Source organism: Homarus americanus, unplaced genomic scaffold, assembly GCF_018991925.1.
Source record: "Homarus americanus isolate GMGI-L3 unplaced genomic scaffold, GMGI_Hamer_2.0 scaffold25827, whole genome shotgun sequence".
In the NCBI taxonomy this organism is placed as follows: domain Eukaryota; kingdom Metazoa; phylum Arthropoda; class Malacostraca; order Decapoda; family Nephropidae; genus Homarus; species Homarus americanus.
In genome coordinates this window covers 5,731,769-5,742,172 of record NW_024738300.1, presented here as the reverse complement: position 1 = coordinate 5,742,172, position 10,404 = coordinate 5,731,769, and positions in this window count along the sequence as shown.

Here is a 10,404-nt window from a genome sequence, read left to right as displayed (position 1 = left end):
AAGGATTCTTCAATCAAGCCTACAAGATATAGTTAGTATCTAGGCATACATAAAGTATATACACACATTTACACGTTCAAGACATGCCGTCACATTGATAGGACATCAATAGGTTAATGTCATTGTTGTAAGTGCTTACTTATGTTAATATATACTAAAGTTTCAAACTACATATTTTAATGATGTCAATGACACATCTTCTTAAAATAAAAATATGATAGTTCTACAAAAGTATCACAGACTTAAATTTTCAGCCATGCCGTGTAGTACCCTTCACAACTCAGTACCATTGCTCTCCGCAAAAATGAATGTTTCATTGAAAGAGTCTTACGCCCCACACACTCATTCATCTAGCGTGATAAGAGTAGCAAAAGTTGTACATTGCTCAGAAGGTGCGTTATTAATCACGAAATAGGCGAAGATTATTTCTGCCATGTTGTTTTTGATATTAGCAGTAATGTTTGTGTTTACATCAAGTTCCTGTTCTGTTATTACAAGGCAGTGTCATCCAAATTCAACATTGTTCATAACATACTAGCCCGTACGACACTAACGTATAGGTCCCATGTAATAGCTAATGCCCCAGCAGTGGTAGAATCCCAGCTCAGTGTCTACATATCTGTTTATAACATGGTTAGGGTTGTCTAGGATGTGCTGTACTCAGTGAGTTACTTACGCCTCACGGGGCTCAGCTGGTAGGTGACCGAGCGATGTAATGGGCCCCTGTCTCATCAACAGAACATATTATATAAATGGGTCAATACATCTGATATTATATTCAGATTCACCACCCTGTAACTTTCCACTGGCTATGAGGTGACATGTTCAATGCACGTGATAAGGTGTGCCCACGGGAAGCTGCGTCATACTATGCTGAGTAAGGGCATAAGTAGCCGGTTCTCTGGCCACCTGAAGCGAGCAGTAGTTTGATATCCTTGACTAAAGGAAGACGTTATTTGAGAGCCGCAGTGGATGGCTCCGTCTTCCCTCGAGGGGGAACGACGTACCCATACCGTTCTCCCTCGATGGGTCACTACTCATGAGTCGCTCACTGAAAGTTATATCGTAAGGACGTAACCTAACGTTTATAATACATAAACTCCGTCCCTTTCTCATTCACTCCTATACAGTGGAACTTACGGTCTATCTACACTCAGGAATTATAGATACAATCCTTTTATAATAAAACAAGGAACTACAGTTTGGGTTTCGTTACTTAAACCCAAATAATAAATATATGTGCACGGCCTGGTTAATTGTACAATACAGCCGATTCACCAATAACCCGAAAGGTGTAACTACTAGCTTTCCAAGGAGGCCGGCATATGCAAGAAACCCAAGAAAATCACTCATGACTCATCAGGCAAGCGGGGGCTCTGCTGTGTTTTATTAGTAATTCCTCTAGAACTCAGGAGTCATGAATGTTTTTCTCCACCAAAACTCATAAAACATGCTCTTTAGTCTCACACATGGGTCCCGAGTGCACCCGTATTTTCTTAAGGCACTAACAAGCCCTTCACAACTTTTTATAGGAATTCTTATGTCTCACGTGTGAAAATCAACCATGAAGAGCGTTGTTCTCACACCTGGACTTGGGAAATTTTAAACACCTTGCCACCCTTTCCTTAACATACATCAAACAAGCTCAGAACACATCCATACTGGGAAGTGAAAAGCTTCTCTGAGTATCCACTAGACTCCTGGTCTTAGTGTGTGACCGTTCATTCACTCAGACTGCCTCGGTTTACACTCAGTACATCCATGAATGGGAAGAGAGGAAAACGCCTGCAGGTGACCCTGTCCAGCTGAGGGAAGGGTTCTATTTTCCCCTCCGGTAGATAATAATTCTAACTGACTGAAGACATGTGGTGCTGTGAACCCAAGTGGGAAGAACTGATCAACCAATGCTGATGCTGGTCCCACGTAGTTTAGTTGTTGGGAGCACTCGTTCACTCAAGAGGTCCCAGTTAAAACCTTGCTAACCCGTGACAAGCCTGCTCCGATCGTTCCAATCGCGACAATCGTCAATCATCAATGGTCAAACGGCAGTCATCAATCGCAGTCAAGTGGGTTCTGCCGAAACCCTGCAATGAACTCTCTGTTAGCTATTGTTAACTTCTATCACCGCCCTATCTAAACCCTGTCTGAGATCGAATAAAACTTACTTGCTACACTGGAGACATGTGTGCACGGAGAACAGACCACGAGAACGTTTTTCCTGGGCCGACCCTCAGACCGTCCTGTCTGTTCAAGCGCTGTCGTTTAACTGAGGATCTGCCATCCTCGTGCTTTCCCAAGGCGGGAGCCTAGGCCTACGTGACATATTTTCTGCATAACAAATAACTTTGTTGGGACACACGTAACATATTTAGACTGAGAAACGATCTATAATAATTTTTAATTTAATAACTGTCATTTAATTTCATAATTCACATCCATATTAATTCGCCAGAGTATACTTAATATTATACGGGGGCGCAGTTCCAGAAGCTCTCACTACGTGCGGGAAGCCATCACTCAGTCGACCTTGAATGACTCGGCATCGCCATTATTGGTATTTACCTCTCTAAATATCACACCGAAATTTCTGAATATTGCAATAGTCCCCCCTATAAAAAAGACAGCACTGTCCTCATGTGCTGAGAAAAGCATGCATACGACCCCCCCAGAAAAGACTTGTTCTAATAACTGCATCCTACACAGGCAACATGCTAAACGCAGTATTTCTGTCCTCCAATTTCCGGCTTCCCTTTTCTCTCCCGCCGACATATATATATATATATATATATATATATATATATATATATATATATATATATATATATATATATATATATATATATATATATATATATATATTTTTTTATTATATATATATATATATATATATATATATATATATTTATATATATATATATATATATATATATATATATATATATATATATATATATATATATATATATATATACTTCATTTTTAGTCTAAAAATGAAGTATATATATGGTACCTCGTGTTTCATACCAGCTGGATTCGGTAAAATGCTACTGACACCACATACGAGGCACGAGCAGTTCCCAATGAGGTTCACGGCGCCATCAGCTCGATGAACAGGCTTTGTGTGAAATATAACAGAGTCTAGGACTACTTTTAGTGTCCTTGTGGGTTGGTCGGTAGGGTTCCCTAGTCCCACCCAGTAGGTCGAGGGTTCGATTCCTGGCTGGTGAGGTCGTTGATTTTATATATATATATATATTTATATATATATATATATATATATATATATATATATATATATATATATATATATATATATATATATATATATATACTATATAATATTTCATGTAGATCTACAAAGGAAACGTGGATAAGATAAGTCTCGATTAAATCACACAGGAAAATGGAAACAATGGAGCACCTTAGCTTTCGTCTTTATTCAAATCATCTTCAGAAGCAACTGAATTACAAGGACCGACAGAGGCTTAAGTACACAGGGTGACCTTACTAAACATGAGGTCAGGTCATAAACATGACATCCACAAATCCGCACACCAGCACAACCACACACACAAAAGAGCATAAGAGAAAGGACGACGTGACTTGTTAAGTCAGGTCAAAAATATGGGACCCACTAATAATCTATCCTACATCTAACCCCAATGCTTTCAAAGTAGTTTTAACTTTGGGCCATTGACAAATAAATTTGTGTAACATATTATCAGTTTTGCACTGACCATCACCAAGGTTTATTCCCTAATCAAACTAGCTTCAACCAGAAGTCTTTCATAAGAACATAAGTAAGAATGGAGGAAACTGCAGCGGTAGGGTGTGTCATAGGAGGGAAGATCAGCTAAAACTAATGGCCCATCACTTTTTTGGTAGATTTTAGTGTATATAAACAGAAAATAATTTCAGTTTCAATATTTTGCAACCTTTTGCTAGGTAAATTTTAGCGTGACATTTATCGAGAATCTAACGTACAGCTGCATTAGTGCATTACAATTAAATAGTGAACATTGCTTTCTGACTTCATTCTTTAACAACCCAACTAACAATAGTTTTTTCTGTTTCAGATTCTGATGCATTTATAAGTTGATAATATTTGCGATGGCTGCTTGTGTCAGGACGAGGAACCAAAAATCCAGCCATCTCAGTCACTATCTTGGGTTTGGGAGAGAGCTCCTAAAGTCGGAGTTGCCTACATTGAGAGATGCTTTGAGATACGGTGTTTTAATCAGGTAAATCAGTGAAAAGAACCAAAGAACTTAAACAAACAAAGACATTGCCAGTGATATGACCAAAGCTGTCTTGGCACAGTACACTCTGGCTAACGCTCAGTTCAAGCCTCCAGTCATAACAAGTCAGAAGAAGATTAGTGAGGCTGCTAGCCAGTTGGGAAAAAGGCAAGATATCCTCTCTTGGGAGAGAAAACTTACGCAGTTAAGGACAGCTTTTGCCAAAGCAACTGGACGAATTATTTGACATAAAGTACCCCACAAGTACCCAATTGTTCTCTGTCCTGATTTGGATGCGATCGTGACTGTAAATCAGGCCCATCTACTGTATTTGCAAGCGTGAACTGAAGGTCCTGTGATCGAACTGGCATTTGTCCAGCACAGAGAGAGACTGGCAGTATAGGGGCTCTCATGATTTCAACCAAGATATTCCGGAGTCAGGGAGCAGGAGGCTGCCACAGAGAGACAGAAGAGGAGAAGAGTTGCCGAGGAAAAGAGACTTGAGAAGGCCAAGGGTGAGGTAAAAAAAGGCCGATGATTGGAGTCAAGCTGATTCAGAGTTTAATGACTTCCCCATGGCTGATCCGAGTGCTGACCAGGAGAATGGTGACTTTGTCCCTAACCCAGAAAATAATGATCCCAAACCTTCCAGGCATAAGATTCGAAATAGGAAAGATATCCCGAGCATAGCTCTGGCCAGCATGCGACACCACACTGGTCTCAGAGAAGCTGCAGAGATAGCAACAGCTGCCTGGATTGACGGTGGTTTATTAACACCTGATGATGTTCACCTGGTGATAGATCATAACAAGTAAGGAGGCTGGGAGAAACTTGTCAGTAACCTAGAAGAGGAGTTTGATAAGGGGATAAGAAAATGGAATCAATTGTTTGTTCCTTGATGGGAGAAAAGGATGACACTAAAGTGTTCATGAAAGTTGGAGATTCTGACAAGTTGTTCCCTGCCATGGTGAAGGAAGAACACTACTCCTGCTGCAGTGAACCAGGAGGGAAGTATTTGTGGCATTTCACTCCAGTGAAAGATGGCATCAGGAAACCAGCTGAGATAGTGGCAGATAACATTGTGAACTGGCTCAGAGAGAGGAACGTAGACCAGACCCTGCAGGCCATTGGAGGGGACAGCACCAACACGAACACAGGGTGGCAAGGGGGGATCATACAGTGGATAGAGCGGAAGATTGGGAGGAAGCTGGTCTTGAGTGTTTGTGACCTCCACACCAACGAGTTGCCACTCAGACATCTGATCCAGGAGCTGGATGGCAAGACTCTTTCAAACAACAGATGGTCTGGTCCTCTTGGCAAGATGCTGGACTCTGCCACTGAGTTAGAAATAAACTGGAGCTTTTGGTGTGAATCATACAATCTCCACCTGTTGAGCCAACATACTGTCATTGACGACCTGAGTACTGACCAGTACTATGGTTACATGATTTGCAGTGCCATCAAAACTGGGGGTCATGCTGCCTGATAGACTTGCTTACCTGCAGATAGGTCCAGTCTCACACATTCTAGGTGGCTCACAACGGCTCTTTAGGTTCTGCAGAATTTGGGTCGCTCATCATAACTGAAAGGAACCAGCTTCTACAACCTGAGAGACTTATTGTCCAATTCATCGTGAGTGTCTACTTGCCAAATTGGTTCAACAATAAGGCTGTCACTGCCTCCTGAAGGTTCAGTGTGTTCTCTTCCAGCTTGAGCTCCTGGAGGAGTCAGCCAAGGAAGGTTGTTCAGGATTGTAAGTTGTGACTGTGAGGAGATCTTCCTGATATGCCCATCCCTGAGGCAGTTCTTGCAGACAATGCTCTGCAGTAAGGATGCTGAGGAGGAGAGAAGAGTGGCACTCAAAAAGATCTTGATATGAGACTTATGAGAGGATCTGGGCATGACGAATCAGGTTATGACGATCTTCCAGGGTCAGGAAGACTCCTGAAGTCAATCTAGGTGCCAAGACCTCACTGATCTCATAGATCTCGGCATCCAGGCGGCAGTGAGCCTCTACCTGCAGCCCTCACCACGTCTGTCAGAGCTTCCTGACAGCCCCATGCATGTGTCTCCTGCCTGGCCCTTGCACACCCAGAGTATAGAGCTGCCAGGTACAGCAAGTGAGAGAGGCCAGCAGTCACGCAGTACAGCCAGGAGAGGGAGGGAACGCCAAGCATCCGAGCTCAGGTGGTCAGTGCAGGGAGGTGATGAGTAGAAACAGAAGCAAGAAAGACATGTTCTCTATGGTGCAGCAACACCGTGGTCGTAGTAGTAAAAACCGGCTTCTTGTATTTGATGATTTTGTTTCTAAAGGAATATTAAATTAATAAAATAAGACTGGCTGCCACGTTATTCTTGAATATTTTCATCCTAATAAATTATCTTGGATATTTACTTTACTTTAAATATTTAGGTGTTGGTGTAAAAGGGTGGAATACTGAATTTTCATAAGATTTCAAGTTAAAATTACCTAGCAAAAATGAAAACTTTTCAAATCTGAAGATATCACATGATTCTGCACATAGAACTACATCATTAATACTATGGGCCGATTTTTTCAAACCCAAAAAGAAAATCGCCCATGACACACCCTACAGTGCAGCCGGCTAATTGACCCATACTGGGCAGTCCCATTTACACCCAACCCCTATTGCTCATATATCCATCCAACCTAAGTTTGAAGCTATCTAGAGTATTCGAGTTAATGATGATATTTGGTAACTTGTTCCAGTCGTCCACTACTCTATTTCCAAACAAATGTTTACCTATTTCGCGCCTACATCTAAATTTGTCTAATTTAAAACTATTGTTACGAGTTCGCTCCTGGTTGGAAAGTTTGAGTACTTTTGTAATGTCCCCCTTGTTTAGCCCTGACTTCCACTTATACACCTCGATCATGTCGCCCCTCACTCTACGTCTCTCGAGGAAGTGCAAATTTAGATGCTTTAACCTGTCTTTGTACTCAAGGTTTAGTCTTGTCATTCTCCTCTGAATTCCTTCCAAGGAATATATATCCATTCTGTAATATGGTGACCAGATTTGAACTGCATAATCCAAGTGAGGTCTCACAAGCGCAAGATATAGTTTTAAGATGACCACGCTAGTCTTATAACTAACACTCCTTTGTATGAACCCAAGTACTTTATTAGCTTTGTTTCGAGCAAATACACATTGCTTACTTGGCTTAAGATTCCTACTTATCATTACTCCTATAACTCTCTCTTAGTCGGATTTCATCAACATCGTTGTTCATCTGGTATCTGCTTTCCTGTTTACATCTCCTATACTGAGTACTTTTACATTTGTTCATTTGAATTTCATCTGCCATTTTTCAGACCATTCGAAAAATTGTTTAGATCTTCCTGTAGTTTTGCAGAGTCCTCGTCAGATTTAATTACAAGTCCTATTTGAGTGTCATCAGCAAATTTACTTATGTTGCTGTCTTCGCAGATATCTATGTCGTTTATGTATATAATAAATAATAATGGTACAAGTACTGAGCCTTGGGGAACTCCACTAGTGACGCTGCTCCAATGGGATTTAGCGCCGTTAATGCTCACTCGCTGTTTTCTGTCCTGTACCCACGCCCTAATCCAATTTAGAATATCACCTTTAATGCCATGAGTCTCCACTTTATTTCTTAGTCTTTCGTGGGGGACTCTGTCGAAGGCTTTGCTAAAGTCGAGATATACCACATTGTGCCCCTCGTCCACTGATTCGAAAACTGATAAAGAATGTCAAAGATTAGTAGGTACAGGTAGTAGGGATCTACCAAACAGGAGGTACTACCGCCTGGGAAGATAACTACCGCCTGGGAAGATATTGGAAGCCATAATGTGTTGTCTAATGGTAGACCCTGCTGTCATGGCATTACGAAAATTGTGACCAAGTCCCAGATTGCTTTGATCTATCTTTCTGCCTCCATTTACACACAAATTGCAGGTTCTCCTTTGTCTCTCTTACTATTGACACCACAAATATAACCGTACTCGTTCTTAGTCTGTTTATTCATTTTATTTTATTCTCAATATCAGTTGATATTAATAATATTAAGGCAGGCCCTTCTCAGCGGATGGGACCCACTGGTCAGAAAAGGTTGTATGGACCCCAGGAGCCGACCACAGTCATCATCAAGCTACCTGGGGTTTCAACTGATGCCACGCTTTTGTTGCCGGAGGATCGGCTTTTCACACTTCATTTTTCCAGCATTTGTGGACTGAGATCAATTTTCCTTCTGTAGAGCACCATCTATTACGCCACTTCTCCCGACCTCCTAACTACTTTCGAACTTCAGCAGCCAAAGCAGCTTCACCCAAACCTTTTCAAGTCTCCAACTACAACTTCATACCTCCTTTACGTTCTAAGGGAGGTGTATGCACTCCTACAACAGCTTTGTAACCACCTATAACCAAACTCCTGTATCTTGAATCTTACCTTTATGATGTCATCTGGCTCAAAATATCTCTACCTACTATGATATTTTTTATTTGTTTCCTATACTGTTCTCTATCTACCAACTATTTAAAACACTTTGACTATCTCACTTCTTGCCATGAGTGTTTGTGCTATCCAGACACCCCAACACCAACATATCCTCTACCTAGGGGATTTCAATGTACATCACAGATGGTGGCTTGGCGGCTCTGCAAGGATGGCCCAAAGTGGAGCCTGAGGCACTCTCTTTTCCCTACTTTATGATTTGGAACCAAATAATGAAACACCATAAACGCGTTCTGATCGACACGATCAACTTGCTAACTGTTCTTGATCTTTGTTTTTACCTCTAACCCTTACACTATTCATACTCAATTTCTGCCTTAAGGATATTTAGTCACAACCTTATTTCTATTAAATCAAGCTGGGCACGACCACCTCCCCACCACCTCTCTAAGCGTGCTATAGCTTTTCCTCGAGCGGCGGCATCCTTGCGAAATTCTTCACCGACTTTCCTTGGGATGAATATTTGCTTTTCCTCAGGACGCCTCGTATGTCTTTGGCAACGTGCTGGTTTTATACAGGGCAGTATGAGGTCATTTATCCCATCTTCTACCAAAACTTTCACATTTAATCATGGTTTGATCGCTCCTGCTCTCTTGCTTGCGGGTGAAATAGGGCACTCTCTGAAGCTGTAAGACTATATCATTCTCTATTACCCATCCTGCTGGTATTTCTGGGAATCGTTTGTGGGCCTTTATTCTTCATGAGGCCAGCAGAATTTTTATTAAAAGAGCCACGGTCCTGATAATTTTCCTCTGTGCGTCCTTCTGGTCCTTAACCAGCTTATCTGTAACAATTTCACCTTACGTTAGCTGAACATATAGGCCAGTAACTCTATGGCCGCTCTACATTAACCTCTTTGGCACCTTGAGTCTCTCCTCTAGTTCCACCTTAGACAATTCCACTCTATCCTCTGCACCTATATCTACTGAACCTATGCACTTTCCAATATCTTTCCTCAGAGTTTGGTGTGTTATCCGGGTTGGATGTGAGTAAAGGCACGCATGGACCCGGACGGAATACCCCTTTCGTGTTCTCAGGGAGTGTGCTGAAGCCATGGCCCCTTGCTCGCCTCCTTTAATGTCTGCCTCAAAACCCAAGCTTTTCCTTCTTCTTGGAAGCATGCCTTGGCTTCAGCCCATCCCGAAGAAGGGTGACCATTCTGTCTTCCTAATATCGCTGATGCTCTAACTTCATCCTCCTCTGAGATTTTCAGAATTATCTTGAACTCCTATTTTCTCCGTCTTCACCTTGGTGCCTTTTCTCTTTTGTCGGATCACCAGGCAGATCTACTGGTGATCTGCTCTCCTATGCCATCTTTTTGGTCTGGCACTCTCTTAGGGATCATGAGGCTTTTTCGTCAATGGCCTCAAGAAATCTCCAGGCATTTGCCAGGGTATATATTTTTGGTCTTTCTATCTAAACTTCCTCGCGTTTCTCCCCACTTCCTTCTCATCTCTAGCTTCGCGAGAATTTGATCCATAGCAGTTGTTGTTCGGGGATCCGATCTCTCGCTCTTTCTTACACCAATAGTAGTGTCCACAAGGAGTTCTGTTCAAAGTTCCAAATACTCTCTTCATGCCTCGTGATTTATCACACACAATAATTCTATCCATTCTTACGCTGATGATTCTACTCTTCATTCTTCTTTACGACTTTCCACTTCCTC